General features: G+C 24.6%; 1 protein-coding gene across 1 annotated transcript in view; it reads right to left on the bottom strand.

The window, feature by feature from the left end:
- Nucleotides 1-10,463, bottom strand: part of LOC117174345 — a 43,450-nt gene extending 32,987 nt beyond the window's left edge. Inside the window, exon 1 of the mRNA XM_033363387.1 lies at nt 10,289-10,463. The gene's annotated coding sequence lies outside the window, so the exon portion shown is untranslated. The remainder of the gene's footprint in view (nt 1-10,288) is intronic.
- Nucleotides 10,464-21,708: the final 11,245 nt, after the last annotated feature.

Genomic DNA, 21,708 nt, shown 5'->3' with positions numbered 1-21,708 from the left:
TTAAAATTGTCTAGAATAATAATTTGAAGAAAATGAGAACGTAAAAATGACACAGATATTACGTGTTAAAAGTTTCTTCAATTCAAACAATCATTAAAGCTAATTTGTATCATTTCGTATCTTTCAAAATTTGGTATCATTCCAAATTTGACATACATATTTCAAAATGTGTTATCTTTCAAAATTCCAAATTTGGAATTTTTCAAAATATTATTGTTGATGTTAATTTAATAAGTTTCCAAATTTTTTATCGTTCCAAATTTTTTATCTTTTAAAATTTGGTATCGTTCAAAATTTTATATAATTATCTTTAAACATATTCCCAGCATACTCCAAAATGAAGTAACTTTCAAAATTTAGTATATTTAAAAATTCGGTATTTTTTTAATTTGATATAGTCCAAAATTCAAAATTTGTTACCTTTAAAAATTTCATATCTTTCAAAATATGCTATTTTTCCAAATTTGATATATTTATTATCTTTCAAAATTTTGTATTGCTCAAAATTTATTATATTTCAAAATATCGTGCAAAATTCAATATTTGTTATCTTTCAAAATTTAGTATCTTTTAAAATTTGATATGATTCGAAATTAATTACATTTAAAGACTTTGCAACGCTCAAAAATTTGGCATCTATCTAAATTTTCTGTCTGTCGAAATTTCGTATCTTTTAAAATTTAGAATCTTAAAAATTTGATCAATTTCCAAACTTTCTAACTTTCAAAATTTGGTGTATTGTAAAATGCTTTAACTTGGAAAATTTAGTATATTTTAAAATGCGGTATCTTTCAAAATTTGGTATGGTCCTACATTTGTTAATTTTCAAAATTTCGCATTGTTCAGAATTTTCTATCTTTAAAAATTTGATGTTTAAGAATTTGGTATTGTTCAAAGTTTATTATGCTTCAGGTCTTTATAAATTTCAAAATTTTGTATCTTAAAAAGGATTTATCTTTCAAAATTTCGTATATTAGAAAATTCAGTATTTTCAGAATTGGGTATCGTTCAAAACACCAAATTTGGTATTCCTTTTAAAATTTGATATAGTAGAAAATTAGTTCTTTCAAAATTTAGTATATTTAAAATTTTGGCACTGGTCAAAATTTGGTAGCTTTTCAAATTTTCTATATGTTAAAGTTTAGTATTTTCTTGGCAACGTTCAAAATGTGGCATCTTTCAAAATTTGATATACATCTAAATTTGTCATCTTTAAAAATTTGGCATCGTTTAAAATTTGGTATAGTTAAAAAAATTGAGTGTATTAAAAAATGCGGTATTTTTCAAAATTTAGTATATTTCAAAATATTGTCCAAAATTCAAAATTTGGTACCTGTTAAAATTCAGTACCTTTTAAAATTTGGAATCTTGATAATTTGATAATTTTCCAAATTTGCTAAGTTTCAAAATTTGATACATTTTAAAATGCTTTATCTTTGAAAATTTAGTGTATTTCAAAATGAGGTATCTTTCCAAATTTTTAATCTTTCAAAATTTGGCATCGATCAAAAATTGCTATTTAACAAAGTTTGATATGTCTCAAAATTTGATATCGCTCAAAGTTTATTATCTTTCAGGTTTTTATAAATTTCCAAATTTGGTACCTTTAAAATGATTTATCTTTCAAAATTCCGTATATTTATAATCATCTTTCAAAATCTCGTATATTTATAATCATCTTTCAAAACTTGTTATTTTTCATATTTTTGTACCTCCAAAATTGGATGAATTTCCAAAATGTCATATCTTTCCAAATTTGATATATTTCAAAAATTTTTATCTTTCAAAATTTAGCATCGTTTTAAATGTAGTATCTTTCAAAATTATATATATTTCAAAATTTATTATCTTTCAAAATCTGGTATCGTTCAAAATATGGTATTTTTCAAGTATTTATAAATGTTCAAACCTGGCGTCTTTAAAATTTTGATAAATTTCTAACATTTGTTTAAAATTTGGCATTTAAATAATAATAATAAATAATGATAAATTATATATGATAAATAATGATTATATCACAACCCGTGCAAAAATGATCAAATAAAAAATCCAACTATAACCAAAAATGCCTTCGACATGTTGGGCAGTATAAGCCTGTGACAACATTTCAACACTGAAATGTTTTTAATAATGATTCCGAAATCACCAAAACCTCGGTAAAGGTACATTGAAAAATTTCCAGAGGTACCGGCTCAGAGGTCCGGGGTTCGATCCCTGAGCCGGTACCTCTGGACATTTTTCAATGTACCTTTACCGAGGTTCTGGTGGTTCGGAACCCACCTTAAGTTGTAGGTCTCCCCATCGTGTACTTGACTGCAACCCAGTCCGTCAATGATGGGGTAAAACCAGACTTTGTCCAATATGTCTGGGCAGACTGCTCTCATCAGATCACTTGATTGCACTATAAAAATGCGTCCGTGACTGATGATATATACCGGGACAGCCCCGTGCAAAAATGATCAAATAAAAATCCATCTCTAACCAAAAATGCCTTCGACATGTTGGGCAGTATAAGCCTGTGACAACATTTCAACACTGAAATGTTTTTAATAATGATTAATAAAACTTATTGATTTATTGAATTACTTATTTATTATTGAATTACGTATGTTAGAAAAAGGTAAATTTTTGCGGGATTCAATTACTCTTTTTTAATGCCGATGACCTCGAGTAACCTTGAGATTTTATTTACAATTTTTTTTCCTCTTTAAAGCAAGTGGTCCAAAATGTCAGAGACTGGACTCATTTTTTTGCGAGTCCATATTCCTGAGGCTCAAGGACTAGGTCATTGAACTTCTTGGGCCCAAAGTGAGTCGAATGCCTTTACGTCATACCTAATGCACCGTAACACGATGCTAGGTGATTTCACTGCTTTCGATTGCGTGTCTCTCGTAAACGGAAGATATCATCACGGGAAGTCCCTGATTTACTTATACCACATTTCAGAGTAGAAATTTTTTATTAGAAAAAAAAAAACAATGATCAATTGACAAGAAAAAGGACATCTTTCTAAAGTGGTATTACAACCTCAGATTTCAGAATATCATCAGAAGAATTTTGTATCTATCAAAATTTGATATATTTCAACAATTTTATCTTTAAAAATTTGGTATCTTTAAAAAATGTCATCGTCTAAAATTTGATCTTTCGAAAGTTTTGAATTTGTTATCTTACAAAAATCACAGTTTGTCATCTTTCAAAATTTTGCGTCTTTCAAAACTTGTTATTTTTCATATTTTGGTACCTTCCAAAATTTGGCAAATTTCAAAAATTGTTATCTTTTAGTATTTGGTATATTTTAAAATAATTTATCTTTCAAAATTTAATATATTTCACATTGCGGTATCTTAAAATGTGGTTTAGTCCAAAATTTGTTATATTTAAAAATTTGATATATTTTAATATTTGTTATTTTCAAAATGTTGGTATCTTTCAAAATTTGTTATCTTTTGAAATTTGATATTTTTAAATATTTGTTATCTTTAAAAGGATGGTATCATTCCAAATTTAGTAGCTTTAAAAATTTAATAAATTTTATATTTTATTATCTTTAAATTAGGTACACTTTAAAATGCATTATCTTTAAACATTTAGTAAATTCCAAAATGTGGTATCTTTCAAAATTTGTTATTTTTCAATATTTGATGTTTCAAAAATTTTATCTTTAGAAATTTAGTACCTTTACAAATTGGAATCGTCTAAAATTTTAAACCTTTTAAATTTTGAATTGTTCAAAATTTGTTATCTTTCTAAAGTTTGTATCTTCATAATTGGGTATCGTTAAACATTGGATTTATCTCCAAATTTGTTATCTTTCAAAACTTGAGATCTATCAAAAATTTCGCAATGTTCAAGATTTTTTATCTTTCAAAAATTGATATATTTCACAAATTTTATCTATAGAAATTTAATACCTTTTAAAATTGAGACTGTTTAAATATTATATCTTCCAAAATTTCGAATCGTTAAAAATTTGGAATCTTTCTAAAGTTGTTATCTTCATAATTGGGTATCGTTCGAAATTTGATGTATCTCTAAATTTGTTATCTTTCAAAACTTGGAATCTATCCAAATTTGGCATCGTTCAAAATTTGGTATTTTTCCAAATTTGATATAAATATTTCAAAATTTTTTATCTTTCGAAATTTGGCGTAATTTAAAATTTTGTATCGTTCAAAACTTTCTATCTTTACACATTTGATATACATATTTTAAAATTTGTTATATCACAAAATTCAAGATTCGGCACCTTTCAAAATGTCCCGCCTTTCGAAACTTGTTATTTTTCATAATTTGGTAACTTAAAAAATTTAATAAATTTCCAAAAATGTTATCTTTTAAAATGTAACATATTTCAAAAATGTGATATCTTTCATTATTTTGTCGAGTTCCAAATTTTACATTTGTTACTTTTCCAAATTTGTTATATTTTAAAAGACGTCATATTTTTAATTTGGTATCGTCCGAAATTCTTTATCTTTCAAAATTAAGCATTCATATCTTTAAAAATTGGTTATCGTTCAAAATGTGGTATCTATAAAAATTTGTTATTTTTTACATTTTGGCATATTGTAAAATTGGTTGTATTTCAAAATTTGATATTTTTGAAAATTTAGTATTTTTAAAAATATAGTATCTTTCAAAATTTGGTATCTTTAAATATTTGATAATATTTAAATTTTCGTATAGTTCAAAATGCGATATTTTTTAAAATTCGGCATATTTAAATATTTGGTATCTTTTAAAGTTTTCTATCTGTCAAAATTTAGTATATTTCATAATTTGGCGTCTTTCAAAATTTGCCATCTATAAAAATTTGATGTTTTAAAATATGGCATCGTTCAAATTTTATTATCTTTCAGGTCTTCATCAATTTGAAAATTTGGCATGTATGATTTATCTGTCAAAATTTGGTATGTTTGAAAATTTCGTATCGTCCAAAATTCCAAATTTGGTATTCCTTTTAAAATTTGATATATTTTAAAATTAGTTATCTCTCAAAATTTAGTATATTTAACAATTTTGCACTGCTCAAAATTTGGTACCTTTCCAAATGTACTATCTGTCAAAGTTTGTTATCTTTTAAAATGTGTATTCTTAAAAAATTTGATTCAAAGATAGAAGAAAATATTTACACCAAAGTCTACACATCTTGAAAAGTTCTACGAAAAATACCTTTTTCTCTTTTGTGATATCTTGTATCGATTGGAAAAAAATGACTTAAAAAATTCTCCTGGCCTCAAACCTATAAATAAATATAGCATAAAATAAAAAAGGCCGGGCCTTCCAGAAAAACGTTTAAAACAAAATTTCATTGAATTTTGAAAAGACGAAAGGAATATTTTTTTGGAAAAGCTTTACTATTTTTTTCAATACTTAAAAAAAGTTTCTTATAAGATGAAAAAGGATCCTATCAGTTTTATTCTGGATAAAGCATTTCTAAGGTTAAGACATTTCTTTAAATGTAATTTTTGATTTTTTTTCTATTTAATAATGTGAAATATCAGAAAAGAGGAGATGGTATTTTTTTTAGAAAAATAAAATTAAAAAAATATAAAAATTAACGAATGCCGAATTTTTTTTCAAAGTCATCAGAAAAATCGCATTTCGAAATAGCTTAGAATGTGAATTTGAAAATTTAAACAGCTTTTTAAAATTGAAAAGAACTATTTAAATAAATTAAAAGAAATCCTGCATGTGCTATGGTTTAAAATGAAGGAAATCCAGTGATAAAAAAGAGCTCTAAGCGTGACACAGTTCCTTGAATTTGTGCCCAAGGAGAATACGCTTCAGAAATAATTCATAACAAATGACCGTTCTTATCAATTCAACGATAATGAAAAGAAGCCTTCGTTACATGTTTCTTTTCTTAGTGTCTACTTAAGCAAAATATGACACATAAAAGTCAAACAAACAAAAAATGGATAAATCAAGAATCTTCGGGCAAAAAGGTGCAAGTGCCAAAAAGCGAATTTTTAAAAATCCATAAAATTTTTCAACTCTAACGCTTTTAATTTTAAATAAAATATTACAAAAATGTCTTGAGATATCGTCACACTCAGAAAAAAACATACTTTGATTTAAAGAAAATTTCCTTAATAATAAACAGATACATTATTTTCTATTCTAAGAAATTTCTTTGAATATTTAGCTTTATTGAATGATAAAAAGAAAAAAAAAAGAAATAACTTTAAAAAAAAAACAACTAATAATGGATTTGGTCCCAATTATAAATTTATTCCTACAGGGACATGAGTTATGTTAAAACAATCATTTCAAACCAATTTTTTTTTACGGAAATTGGCATTTAAGCCCTTTAAATATTAAATGACATTTAACAAAAATATTTTTGATTACTTTTATTTTTTTTTTCAGGAAGCAATTTTTTTATGAGAGTAATTAAAATCACCAAAAGACATAAAAATTACATTGTTACCTTAACTGGATTTGCAATTAGAATTGTGATTAGCCATGCTTTATAGTCAAAGGTCCCCTGAGGCTTCACAAGCGCAAGTTTTATGGGCAAAGTGTAAAGATAAGATTTAAAGACAATTTCCGAGAGTTACGGTCGAGATGAGTGACGTTGATCTTCCTTCTTTAAAAAAAAGCGCTTAGGAAAAGAGAAAGCGAAAAACTTTCGGCAATTGCTTCCCCCACCCATTTTTTTTCGGTGCACGTGTTAACTTTCGCATTTTTGGAAGGTTTAACCTCTCACTAGTTTAAAATTTACATTAAAAAAACATAAACAAAATTAACCAAGGTTTTATTTTTGTTGAAAACCTGTTTCGAAACTGAAGAAATAAAGTTATTAAAAAAAAGTAGGGTCAAAGCACTCTGTGTATGTAAATTTTGAAAACCATGAATTTTAAAGCCAGTTATTGAATTACAAAGGATTTCTAGATAGAAAACTTGTAATAAATTCCCAATATTGAAATAAATAACTGTTAAAAAAATGTTGTAGCTAATAGGAGTCAAATAAATACTACGTCACGCTATTTTGAATTTTTTTCGATATGTTGAAATATATTGCATTTTCAACATAATAGGTGCATTTTCAGCAAATGGAATAATTAATTTTACACCAAAAAGTTCCATTTACAATCAAATATTTAAAATTTCAACAAAATAAATACGTTTTTTACAAAATAGTTCAATTTTAACTAAGTAGTTCAGTTTTCAGTCTTCAAAGATGAATTTTTAACAAAATCGTCGAATTTTTTAACAAAAAAGATTCAACTGCAACCACGAATAGTTGTATTTTAAAATAAATAGTGGAATCTTCAAGCCCAAATATGAATTTTTTAGAAGACAGTTAAAGTTTCAACCAAGAAAGATGAATTTTCGAACAAACTTTTCTATTGAAAAAATGGATTTTTCTACTAAGAACGAATTTTTAACCAAATAGTTGAATTTTCATCAAACAAAAAAATTAATTTTAGACGAAAATGTTGCATTCTCTATTAAATAGTCGAACTTTCAAGAATAAAAAAACAGGAAATTTTAATAAAACAATCAAATTTTAAAACAGAGAGTTCAACTTTCAATTTAATAGTTGGGTTTTAAACAAAAAAACTTCAATTGCTACCACGAAAATTTGAAATTTTAAACAAGTTTTTTTCTAGAAGGCAGTGAAAAGCTTTAATAAAAAAAAGATAAATTTTCACTCAAGAACTCTTTGATCAAAAAAATTAATTTTGAACTAAAAGAGAGGAATTTTGCATACTAAACAATGCTTTTTGACAAAAAAGCTGAATTTTTGAAAAAGGAGACTTTTTAACAAAATAGTTAAATTTTTAAAATACGAAGATGAATTTTTTAACAAAAAATGGAATAGTTAAGTGTCAGATAAAAAAATTATTTTTTCACAAAAAACGAATGTCCTACAAAATAGTTCAATTTCTTAATAAATAGTTTACTTTTCATCAAAACACTATAAGTTTCAACCCGAAAATATGAATTTAAAAAAAAATTTAAGACCAAATAATTCAATTTTTAACAAAATAGTTGAATCTTCAAAAAGATTTAACATTTAAAAAATCGTTGAATTATCAACCTACAAATATAAATTTTCAACCAAAAACGAAACAGTTAATTTTCAGATAATATGATTTTTCTTCAAAATACAATATAATTTTTAACCCAAATATATGCAATTTTCAAATAAAACGAAATTACAACCAAATAGTTAAATTTTCAAACAAAAAATAGTTTCCTTTCCATACAAAGATATGAATTTTCAACAACAACAAATTACGACTAAATAGTTGAATTTTTAACGAAGCCAACAAAATAGTTACACTTCTAATGAAAATAGTTCTATTCTTCAATAAAATTTCGAATCTTTAATGAGAAAATTAATTTTTAACAATGAAGTTCAATTATTAACCAAGTTTCAGTCAGTTAACTAAATTTTTCAACAAAAAAGATTAATTCTCAAACAAAAAAATAATAATTGATATTTTAACCAAAAAAGATTTTCATTTTTAATTAAAACCAGATGAACTTAACCATTAAAAATGAATTCCCAACGAAAAATATAACAACTGTCATTACAATCAAGAAAGATATTATTTTTGTATGAAAAATAGTTGAATTTAGCCAAACAAGATTCATTTTGAACCGAACAGTAGAATTTTCATCCAAAAAAGAACAAATTTATACCAAAGGCGATGAATTTTACACCAAGAAAGATTTATCATTCAAAAGAGAAAAAAGTTCCACCAAAGTGTTGACTTTCTAGTCCAAAAATAATTTTTAAGCAAATAGTTGAATTGTCAACTAAGAAATATCAATCTCCAACCAAAAATGGATAAGTTATATTTGCACTTGAAAAAACGACTTTTCAACCAAAAAAGCATTAATTTTCAAAACAAAATACTTCAATCTTAAACCAATAGAATGAATTTTTAACAAAGTAGTTCAATTTTCAAACCAATCGTTCAATTTTTAATAACAAATAGGAATTATCAATGAAAGTTAAATTTAAAAAAATTAATTTTTACCAAAAAAGTGAGAATTATTTAACGAAATACTTCAATATTAAACCAATAAAATGATTTTTTAACGAAGTATTTTAAAGCTGAACCAATCGTTAAATTTTCAGTTAAAACATTATTTTTTAACAAAAAAACCACGATTTTTCAACAAAATACTTTAATCTTAAATCAATAAAATGAATGCTTTGCCAAAGTAATTCAACCAAATCGTTGAATTTTCAATTAAAACGATAAATCTTCAATGAATGTTAAATTTCTAGCTAAAAAAATTAGTTTTCATCCAAAAAAGCACATATTTTAAACAAAATACTTTAATCTTAAACCAATAGAATAATTTTTTTCAAAGTTATTCAACTTTCAACCAAAAATGATCAACCTTTAACCAAAAATTGATGAGTTAAATTTTCAGTTAAAAAAATTAATTTTAACACAAAAAACACTAATTTTCAACGGACTGCTTCATTCTTCAATTAATCAAATGAATTTTTAATAAGGTAGTTTAACTTTCAACCACATCGTTAAGTTCTCAACTAAAAACGATCAATCTTCAACCAGTTGACAAAATTAATTTAAAAAAAAAAACAAGAATTTTCAACAAAATACTTAAATCTTAAATCAATAAGAAGAATTTTTAAGAAATTGGTTCCACAAAATTGCTAAATTAAAAAAAAAGAATTATCAGTGAATATTTTAGTAGTTTAATTTCCAACTAAAAGCTAATATTTTTTACCAGAAAATTGATTATTTATATTTTCAATTAGATAAGTTAAATTTAAACTATTCACTTTGCAAAATAAATTAACTAATTTTCATTTTTTCGATCATTTCAAAAAAATTTAATTAATATTTTTCACGTGTAATGTCATTTTGCGACCCCCCCCCCCCAATAAGTCACAAAACACGTTGCCCCCTCCCCTTATGGTAGTTTGACATATTGTTAACAATAATTAATTTTTGAACGAAACATGAATTTCTTTGAGAATAAGTGCAATCTGAAAGAGACCTAACTACATTAATTACCTTAGTGGTTAATGAACCCTGACTTCCGCCTACCAGATGATAGTATTTTATCTAAGAATTTGCCCTTGAACTTGGCTCAGGAATACCGAAAGATTTGTTTTTTTGTGAATATTTTCTAGGATTTTAATTTAAATGCGAAACACTTGTTGGCAATCTTCCAAAAGGACACACACTCGATATTGAAGACACTCAAGTTGATGTTTGGTATCATTAATTATTGGGGGTACCAGTACCAGGGAGGGTAGCCGATGAGTCACGGGAGAGAAACGTACCTTTTTCCAAATTATGACGATTGAATGGATTTTTTGAAAGAGTGGGGAATGTCCAGGAAAAATTAATTTGGAGATTCTTCTTCGAGATTTCGGGCACCTGACACGGGGAAGGTTGTCGTCTGACTGGCGTCTGCTGGCGTCGAACGTAGGTACCTCGAGAAACGGTACTTATCAACCTACCTGTGGCTTGACTTTAGGCCCGTAACACAATAAGCGAGCCTACACACCTCAACGAATCACGAGCAAGCACATCGGCAGGATTTCATTTAAACACATTCCTTTCCTCTACAAACCAAATTAAAGCATTCGCGGTTCTTAATTTCTTCTGTAAAAAGCAAAAAAGCTTAACCATTTTATTGAAATTTATTTTCGCTTGGGTTGAAAGTTTATTTCCACACTGACAATTTAGTTGGTTGAACATTCGATTTTTCTGTCTGAAAATTAACCTATTCCATTTCTTTGGCTGAAAATTTAACTGTTTCATCGACATTTTGTTTTTGTTTTAGTTGAAAATATATTTTTACACGGAAAATTATTTTTTAGTTGAAAATTCTTGTATTTTGTAGAAAATTCGTCTCTTTTATAGAATATTATTCCTCTAGTTTGTAAATTCATTTGTTTGGCTGAAAATCTAACTATATTTTAAAAATTTATTTTTGTTTTGGTTGAAAATTTATTTTCACACTGAAAACTTATTTTGTTGAAAATTAAATTCTTTTACCTGAAAATTTATTTAGTTGAAAATTCTATTCTTTTATCTGAAAATTTACTTATTCCATTTTTTATTGAAAATTAATTGTTTAAATTGAAAGTTCATGTATTTTCTAAAAAATTCGACTTTTTTGTTCGACTTCTAATTTTTCTAATTTTTCTAATTCGACTTCTAATTTGTAAATCCATTTCTTTGGCTGAAACTTTTACCATTTTATTGAAATTTTTATTTTGTTTAAAAATTTATTTTCGCAATAAAAATTTATTGTTTTTTTAAGTTGAAAATTGAACTATTTTAGTGAAATTTATTTTTACATTGAAACTTTTGTTTCTTAAAAATTCAATTCCATGATCTGAAAATTTACCAAATCCATTTTTGGTTGAAAATTAATTTTTTTCAGTTGAAAATTCATGTATCATGCGGAAAATTCTTCTTTTTTGGTAGAATATTATTCCTCGTGTTTGTGAATTTAATTATTTGGCTGAAAATTGAACTATTTTGGTGAAATTTATTTTTGTTTTGTTTTAAAATTTATTTTCAGACTGAAATTTTTGTTTGTTAAACATTTAATTCTATCATCTGAAAATTTATCTATTCAATTTTAGGTTAAAAATTTAATTTTTTAGTAGAAAATTCATGTATCTTACAGAAAATTCGTCTTTTTCGTAGAATATTATTCCTCTTGTTTGTACATTCATTTTTTTGGCTGAAAGTTGAAATATTTTAGCGAAATTTATTTTTGTTTCGATTGAAAATTTATTTTCACACTGAAAATTTATTTTGTTAAAAATTCAATCCTCTTATCTAAAAATTTACCCACTCCATTTTTGATTAAAAATTAATTTTTTTCTTGATTGGAAATGCATGTATCTTGCAGAAAATTCGTCTTTTTTGTAAAATATTATTCCTCTTGTTTGTAAATTCATTTCTTTGGCTGAAAATTTGACTATTTTATTGAAATTTATATTTTTGTTAGTTGAAAATTTATTTTCACATTGAAAATTGACTTTTTACTCGAAAATTCATGTCTGTCGGTCTGTCTGTTCGTTCGTGGATGGTTTTTTTAGTTTGTTAGAACGATAACTTTCGAAAGAATTGACAGATTGCATTGTTCTTCGGTACACCTTTTTAGTATCTTAAAATGAACGTCAAGATCGTCAGCTAGCCATTTTGGATTAAAATTTAAATAGTGAGCACATTTTGAATATTTTTGGGACTACTTTTTTCAAGATTTCAAGATTTTCTGTACGGATATTTATAATATTCAACAAGACCAACAATTTATCCTAATTAATTTTTTTGCTACAACCAAAATTTATCAGAGTTATAGCATTTACAAAATTCCAAAAAACGCAGGAAAATGAACATTTTAAGCCAAATAACGCAAATTATGAAAAAAAGCCAAGAGAAGAAAAATGTTTCTTTTCAAATGCCCTACAAGATTATTCTTATAAATTATTTTATTTGGTTAAAAAATCAAAAATTTAAATTTTGAGAGCATACAAAAATAATGGAAAATCAAAAATTGCTCAGAACAAATTTGGCTCTTCAATTTCTTTTTCGTCTTGCGTGAGGGGCCTCATAAATTTAATTTATGTTTTTATTTATTAATTAATTTTTACATTTTTATCAGAAAAGGTATTAGATTTCTGTAAAATTTCATTCTAAATGCTTCTTTGTATGATAAAAATTCAACTATTTTGTTGAAAATCGTCCTTTTGGTTTGAAAATTCATGTTTTACTGTAGAAAAGTCATTCTTTTTGGTTAAAAATTTATTTTTCTTGGTCAAAAAACAACTATTTGTTTAAGTCTGTAAATTTTTGCGACTCTCGCCTCGAAAGGGCCGCAGTGAGATAGTACTCAGTCGAGTATATTGCGCAATATTACACATTTTAATTGGAAACATTTCAGGCAGCCCTGACTTTTAATTGAATACGGGTTTCTAAATGATAATACTGGAATTTATATAAGGTCTTTCCAAGACAATCTATGGCCTGTTACAAATACAGTGAAACCCTTTAATAGCCCTCCCTTCTACAGCCCTTCCGAGAATTGACGCCGCGCTGCAGATAGGTGTAACAGGAGCTTCCGAGCCGGTGATACGACGATCGCATATCGAAGACAGCTAAAAAAGTAATTAAATGTATTTATTGATTTCATATAGACCTTCGATTTTTTTATTAAAAATATTTGTTTGGACGTGTTAAGTTTGGAATTATGGTTTAATGTAAAAATTGATTAAACAAGATTTACTAAATTCCAAAAATAAATTCACCTTTATTTTCTCCGTTCGACATGGAATAATTTCAATTATAAGCCTTCAAAATTGAATTATTCTCGATAAATATTTCAAAATAAAAAGTAATTTTAAATGGCAAGTCCTAAAAAATAAAAAAATGTACAGTCCGAAAACTCGAACACTAAAGAAATCCGAAAGTTTTTTGTACTTAACCACTTAAAAATTTCTATTACCTTAAGTAAATTTAATTGCTTAGAAATACATTTTTTCAAATAGATTCAATTTTATAATTCTGACTTCTCGTGGTAAATTATAATTTTCCGATTTTTTCCTATCATAAGTTTATATTTTGCGATTTAAATTGCAATGGTTGAATTTCGAAAAGTATAATTGACGATTTAAAATTTTTCAATGTCCAAACGATTAAATTTACTTTAAGTAATAGAAATTTTTAAGGGTTTGAGCTCAACGAAGTTTTAATATCGTAATACCCAACAACATTTTCTTACTTTCGGATGAAGTATGAATTTCTTTAATTTCAAGTTTGTGGAGTATACATTTTTCCATTTTGTGTATTTCCCGTTTAAAATTACTTTTTATTTCGAATGTTTTATTGGAATAATTCAGTTTTAAATTATAAGAATTAGCAAGTTTTCCATTCTTAACGGTCAAAATAAAGGTGATTTTTTTCGATTTTAGAAAATTTTAGGCTTCCAGAATTTAAAAAGCTATTACTTTGAAATATTCAATTTAGTATAAATTTTCAAAATTCTAATCGCTTCTAATTTAAATTTATTAAATTTCAAATTTTTTCACTTTTAAATTATTCAATTTTGAATGCGTTTAATTAGAAATAATACAATTTTCATTCCTTTCAGTTTCAAATAATCTATTTTTGAACATTCTAATTCGAATTTATACCATTTTGATAACGTTTTGAAATTAACATCCTTTCAATTTTTCACCTGGATTCATTTAATTTAGAGATTCTCGAATTCAAGCAAAAATGGTTCAATTTTTGTTTAAAATTTTAAAAGCTTCTGCTCTATAAAACATTTAATTGATTAAATGAAAATAAACTGAACTTTTCTAGTAGATTTATGTATTTTGTTGAATATTCGCCGTTTTCAAAATAAATTTTTCGTTATTTCAATATTAACTATTGAATGCGTTTTTGCGAATTAATTATACAAAATAGTTGAATTTTTATATGATACAATAAACAGGATGAAGTTTTAACCAACAATGGAATACTTTAATTTTCAGATAAAAACTCTAATAAAAAATAACTGTCAAGAAGAACAATAAAGAAAAAACAAACAAAAAAAACGAATTTTCAACAAAATTCTCAAATTTTCAACTAAAATGATAAGTTTTAAACCAAGAAGATAAATTTTCTATTAAAAAAGCGAATTTTCAAACTTGCAATAGTTCAATTTTGAGATGAAAAGATTTTAACAAAAAACCGAATTTTCAACAAAATTGTAAAATCATCAGCCAAAAGGATGATTATTCGAACAAAAAAGTTAATGTTCTACCAAAAAAAATGAATTTTTAACAAACTACACGAATTTTTATTCAGAAAGTATTATTCGTATAAAAAATATTATTCAACTCAAAAAGATAAATTTTTAACCAAATAGCTAAAATTTTAAGCGAAAAGGATAAATTGTAACTAAAAGGGAATGGTTTAATTTGTCAATTGAAAAAATTATTTTCAACCAAAAATGAAACGCATTTTCATAAAAATGGTTAAATTTTTAATCACGGAAATGAAACATCAACGAAAAAAATAATTTTTAACGAAGTAGGTCAATTGTTAATAAAAAGGTGACTTTTTAAACATATAGATGCATTTTTAGCAAAATAATTAAATTTTCCATCAAATAACAGAATTTTTAACCAAAGGAGATGAATTTCAAAAAATATATAATAACAAAATAATTTTTTTTTTAATTATGAGTTTTTTTAAATAATAAGAAAATAATCTCCAATATATCTAAGATTGACAATTAGGTCAAGAATAAATTAAGCAAGAATGACATTCCAAATTTTAATCAGTAGATAATTATAATTTCACTTCACAACAATATTGTGCATTAGAAATGAAGTATTCTAACTTCTAACTTGACAAATAAAAGCTCATGTCATTATCGTATAATAAGTAGGTTTAGAAGGTGAAATTACTTATTAGTCTTATATAAAAGAAGAAAAACTAGTTAGGCTAAAAAAGTTTACAGTTTTTTTTTATCATTCATTTTCCTCATTCTGAATAAATTTGTACTCTCTTTGTTGAAAATTTCAATTTTAAAGGCGTATTATTCACATTTAAAAAAAGTACTATCTTTAAGCATGGCAATTCTTATTACTTATCTCTAACGAAGTACGTGGATAATAATTTACTTCTGTTTTAAACGTTGCTGCGTAAAAAATCGCTGTTATAGCAAAGAGTCTCTGTCGTAAAAATTAAAAAAAACATAAATCTATTTTGTAGGCAAGAAACATGATACAATCAAAAATTAATTGAATAAGAATGGAAATTATTAGTATCAAACTTTTATACAATGTAAAATAACCTTCAATAATAAAAAAATGTTGAAGATATTTTTTTAATATTTTATATTTTCAAAAATCGTTTCAGATTCCGTATAAAAATATATTTGGATTTTTCATCGAATCACTTGAATTATTTGAAGCCTGTGTAGTAGACAAATTCCGTACGTCCCAGTAATACATTTTATCTACTTTACATTAAATTTAGCAATATATTTGAAAAGATTTTAAAAATGTTGAAATAAAAATTATATACTTTGAGGAGTGACTGAACAAAATGTGATAAATCACCTAGAAAAAATGATTTTCGAATCCAAAAACGAACACCAAAGTGAGTTGTACCTTTTTAGTAAACAAATTAAATACATAAAAATCGGATATGATTTGTCTTTTTAAAGTTTTCATGTTCTCAATCCAATTAATAAAAAGCCTAATTTTAATAAATATAATAATAATAATCGGAAAAAGTTGCCCAACACAGATATAAAAAATGTAATGTATAAATTTTGGAAGATTTATAAAACATGATTATTAAATTTTTTTAATATTTCAAGAGAATGAAAAAAAATCTAAAAATTCCTGGGAAGATTTAAACAAAACGAAAATTATTTCGAAAAAGAATATAGATGATTTTAGAGTCAAATTCTTCAATTAGCAAGATTACGAAGTTTTATGAAAAATTCGATCAGGTCAAAAAGACGTTTATAATTTTTAAAAAGATTCAAAATTAATTTAAACTTGAAAACAATTTAAAGAATTTTGAGAAAAACGTACATTGTTGAATATTTGAAAATGGTAATGTTTAACTTCTTAAGGTTTTGAAAGGTTTCGTGATTAAGAGAAAATTGCTTCAAATTCACGGGGAAATTTCAACTGATTTTTATTTTGACAAATAATTTTCTAGAGAAAATTGACAAAGATTTGAACAAAAATTTTCAATAATTCCCAAAAATTTCGAAAACGAATGTAGATGATTTTAAAGCCAAATTTTGCAATTGGCAATGTAGCAAAGATTTATACAAAAATGGGATAAGAAATTATTTAAGAAACATTCGGAAGTCTTAAAAATATTTAGAATTAATTCAAATTATAAAACCTTTCAAAACTGTTAAAACAAAAGTACATTTATAAATATTTGGGAATGAAAATTCTGAAGCGATAATAAATTTTGACGATGATAACAAATTTTCTTAAAATTCATGGGAAATTTTTGATTTATTTTTAATTTTAAGAAACTAATTTAAAGAGAATATTTAAAAAAATTTAAAAAGATTATAAATTATTTCCAAAATTGTCAAACAGAATCTGCAAGATTCTAAGGCAATTTTGTTTTTCAGAATTTTAAGAAATTCTTTTTTTAAATTCGAATGATTTTAAAAGACATTTAGGAGGTTTATAAGTTTTGGAAATGGTTAAAAAATAATTTCAAATTAGTGCTTTTTATCGGAAATTATTGTTATTTTTAATAAAAGCCTATTATAGATTTCAAAAAGTCTTCACAATGTTTGAACACTTTTAGGTTATGTTTTACGTCTGAAATTGCTATTATTATTTATAAATAACAAAAGTTTTTTAATAATTGAACAACAATAGATTATATTAATATATATCGTCCGAAATGTGTATTTATGATAACAAATTCAATGTTTTTTTATAGTAAAAAATTATAATAATTTTTTGTTTGTTTCTCATTTCCTATAATAATTAAGTTTTTTAAATTCACTTATTGTGTATAAAAATTGGGACACAGTCTCTCAAATTATTATAGAAAAATGTGAAAGAAAGATAAAATTATTATTTTCCTTAAAATAAGTTTGTAAAATTCCACTAAACTATGTACAATTATGCTGTAATGTAAAAGAGGATCATTTTATTTGTCGAAAAATGTAATAAGTAGATTTTCAAGAGATTAGGAAACAAAAAACAACAAAAAATACAAAAATCAAATAAGGAACCTCTAAATCATATCCGATTTTAAATTATTTTTAAAAAATTGCTCACTAAAAATGTACAAATTCAGCTTTTGTTAGTATTCAGTTTCGAAAATAATTTGCGTGATATTCCACTAATTCACATCAATCGAGAACGGAGAAACGACCTAACCGATTTCTACCTTACCGACATATTTTTGTTGAACAGTTCGCGCCTACAAAAAATATATCAAGTTAAAAATGTAGGAATTTACATTAAAAGCTCTGTTTAAAAATTTTTCAACATTTTATTTCGAAATGTTTAAAAATTCGCAAATTCTTTCTTATAGTCCTGGATATATTTTAGAATTTTCAATTATTTTGGAATTTTTTAACTGATTTAAACTTTTTCTACAATTTATTATAATTTTTTCAAAATTGAGAGAAATTGTCCTTATGTTTCTTGTTTTTTTTTTTTATATTTGTAGGATAAATATGAAATGTCGTACAAATATATATATATATTGAAATTTTCCCAGGAATCTTAAAGAAAAATTATTCACAAAACCTCCAAAATTCTTTAAAATGTTCTTTTTTTGAATTTTTAAAAATTCGACACTTTTTTATTTGTTGTAATGTCTTCAATATTGAAAATACTTATGATTTTTTCTGAAACTTCTAAATCTTTCGAAAAATCTCAAAGATTTTCCTAAAATCATTAAAAACCTGTGAAATTAAAAACGTTGAAAATATGTTATAGTTCCTTTTTCGAGACAACCAAAATAGATTCACTTTAAACCAAACCTAAAAAGATTAATCTAAAAAAATAATTGTATTTTTAACCTAAAAACATTGCTTAGACGATTAAGCAAATAATTTTATTCAAAATGTTGAAATTTTAAGGCAAAAACGACGAGCTTTCTAAAAGATAGTTGAATTCTCGACAAACTACATAAATTTTTTTCAGTAAATAGTTAATTCTTATCCAAAAATTTTAACATTTTACAAAAAAGGCAGGATTTTTATCAAATTACATAAATCTCACTCCAAATATTTCAAATTTAGACTAAAAAAATAAATTTTTCACCGAAAATGAAATAGTTTATTGTAATTTTAAAAAACTAAGTTTAAATTAAAAAAACAAAAATTTCCTACGAAATAGTTCAATTTTTAAACAAAAAATATGTTTTTTCAATAAGAAAGTTAATTTTCAACCCAAAAAATACACAAATTTTCAACCAAATAATTGAATTTGCAACAAACAGGAATAATTTTTTACCACAAAAAACGATCTTTTACCAGAGGCATGAATTTTGAACCAAATAGTTGAATTTTCAATAAATTGCATAAATTTTAAACCAAACTGTTAACATAAAAACTCAAAAGATCAGTTTTCAACCAAAAATGAAACAGTTAAATTTTCATTTAAAAAAATTAATTAAAATTTTAAAAACAGAATTTTGTCAAAAATAGTGGAATTTTCAGCCCGAAAATATGGGCTTTTACAAGAAAGTTAATATTTAATCAATAAATGAAACTTCCAGTTAAAAAATTATTCGTTTTTTAACAAAGAAAAAGAATTTTAGTCAAGTAGTTCAGTTTTGAGCCAAAGAAATAATGTCTCAACAAAAATTATAATTCTTGAGCCAAAAAATTAATTTTAGAAAATGTAGTTCAACTCAAACCAAGGCATTCCATTTCTAAAATGAAAAAAAGAATTTAAAAAAGTGCAATAGCTGATATTGCAGAAAGAAAATAATTTATTTTAAAATAAAAATTGTTCAGTTTTGAACTAAAAGGCGAATTTGATATAAAATACATAAATATTTAGGTAACAAAATTTTTTGATCAAAAAGGAAATAGATAAGTTTTCAATTAAGAATAAAATTTAATTTTCAACCAAGTAAATAAAATTTTAACTGATATTATAAATCTTAGACAAATAAATATTAATTTTAAACAAAATAGTTGAACTTTCAACCAAATTGTTGAATTTCCTATCGATTTATTTAATTTTTGAGCCGAAAATACAAATCGGTTAATAAAAATTTGAAGATGACATTTTAAAAAAATTCTTGAACTTTTAATATAGATGTTAGAAAACTCGATATTTTTGTATAGAAATACATTTAATTTTCCATTTCACAATGTTTAATTTTAGGCGACAGAGTTTTGAATTCCGACTACAGAAAAATTGTAGGCCTTTCAGAAATGATAAAACTTCACATTTTTAGAACAATAATTAGTTATTTTTATGAACACATTTTATTTTCTGGAACTAATTTCACCGAGTTTCTACTTTAATTTATTAAAGTAATTGAAACAGAGAGATTGAAATAGTTTAGATTTTTAATGTATGTTCGTTCTCTATATTAACCTTACCGACACTTTCTTATTTCCTAACTTATTTTCACACGAAGCTCTACATTGAGTTAACAATTTGGGATAATAAATAAAAAGCACTAATAAAGGTGGGTCTGGTCTTAGACTTTCATAATTATGAAAAAAGCAACAACAACAAAATTATTTACAAAAAGAAAATTTTATAGCCCTGATGATATTTAATTAAAAAATTTTTTTTTTTGAAAATTGATTAGACTAGCTACATTTATTTATTAATTCGCCTTCTCGAGATTTTATCATGGTCATTATGTTTATGGTGTATTAGACATATTATTTAGTTATTTAAACTTTTAAACATTTAGTTAATTAGTTATCAAGGTGGCATAAATAAAAAAGATAGTGTTAGAAATTCTATTATGATTTGTGACTCTGGCCTTGATACAATGAACCTCCTACTCTCTACTTGAAATAATAATAGAGTTCTTATCAGCAATATTTGATTTTCAGGTTTTGTCTATCCTTGAAACTTTGAGTAAACAGTCTATTCAAGTAAAAAAAAATAGTTTTACGCAGGTTTCTTAACATTTCACAATAGATTTGAATAATAAATTCAATAACATTTTCTAATAATCTTCATAAATATTAATTTATTTACTTTATTAAAAGTTGACTTTTTTGTACGGTTCCTCCACTAAGTCTCTTCCCCTCACTCAGCCGAACTGCTGCCACCGAGCCTGGTCAGCGGGAGTCCTTTGAACCTTACGAGGACTAAAATGCGGAATATGATTTTTTTTTGGTACTTGGTAATTTGCAAGTATAATATTTGAAAACTATGAATTATAAAGAATTCAATGCGATGTCATTTAGCTTAAAAATTTATGTACTAGAGAATAAATATTTTTGTTTATGTGAAATTTTATGAAGAATTTTTTAGAAATCAATTGGAGTAGCTTTAATTTGTTGGTGTAGGAATATCACTCGAAGTTACCAGTGTCTAAAATTTAAGTTACATTTGTATTTCAAAAGTGCAACTGTTTGGTTGGGAATTCAACAATTTTTTGAAAAGTCATCTCTTTTTTTTTAAATCGACTGTTTCTTTTTAAATAAACAAATTTTGCAGAAAATTAATTTTTTGATTAAAATTTATATTTTGGTATTGAAAAGTAAAAATGAAATCCTTTTCAGATGAAAATTCAACAAGCTTTTTTAAAATTTGTCTTTTTAATTTATAAAATTGATCCATTTTAGTAAAAGTTGCATCTTTCTTGTATAAAATGCACCGATTTCGTTAAAAATTGAAAAATTTTGTTAAAAATATATTCTTTCTGTTGAAAATTCCAATTTTTTTAATTCTTGTTATTCGGTTGATAATTTAAGAATTTAGTTAAAAACTTATTCTTTCGGTTGAAAATTTTATTTAAAATTAAATATTTACTATTTGAAGTAAATAAAAACTACAAAATATATTGCGGCAAGTGAGCAACAATATATATTTAGAATAAAATTTCGTTGACTTTTTTTCATCCGCCATTAAAAATGATTTTTTATAGCAAATTTCAAGATAAAATCATTGAAAGTATTGCATTTTTAATCAATAGATGACTTTTTCATAAACTTGTTAAGTTATCGACGAAACAGATACATTTTTTAAAGAAGGGTTGG

Source organism: Belonocnema kinseyi, chromosome 6 (genome assembly GCF_010883055.1).
Source record: "Belonocnema kinseyi isolate 2016_QV_RU_SX_M_011 chromosome 6, B_treatae_v1, whole genome shotgun sequence".
In the NCBI taxonomy this organism is placed as follows: domain Eukaryota; kingdom Metazoa; phylum Arthropoda; class Insecta; order Hymenoptera; family Cynipidae; genus Belonocnema; species Belonocnema kinseyi.
Note: the sequence above shows the minus strand (reverse complement) of the source record. Positions and strands in the feature narration are given on the sequence as shown.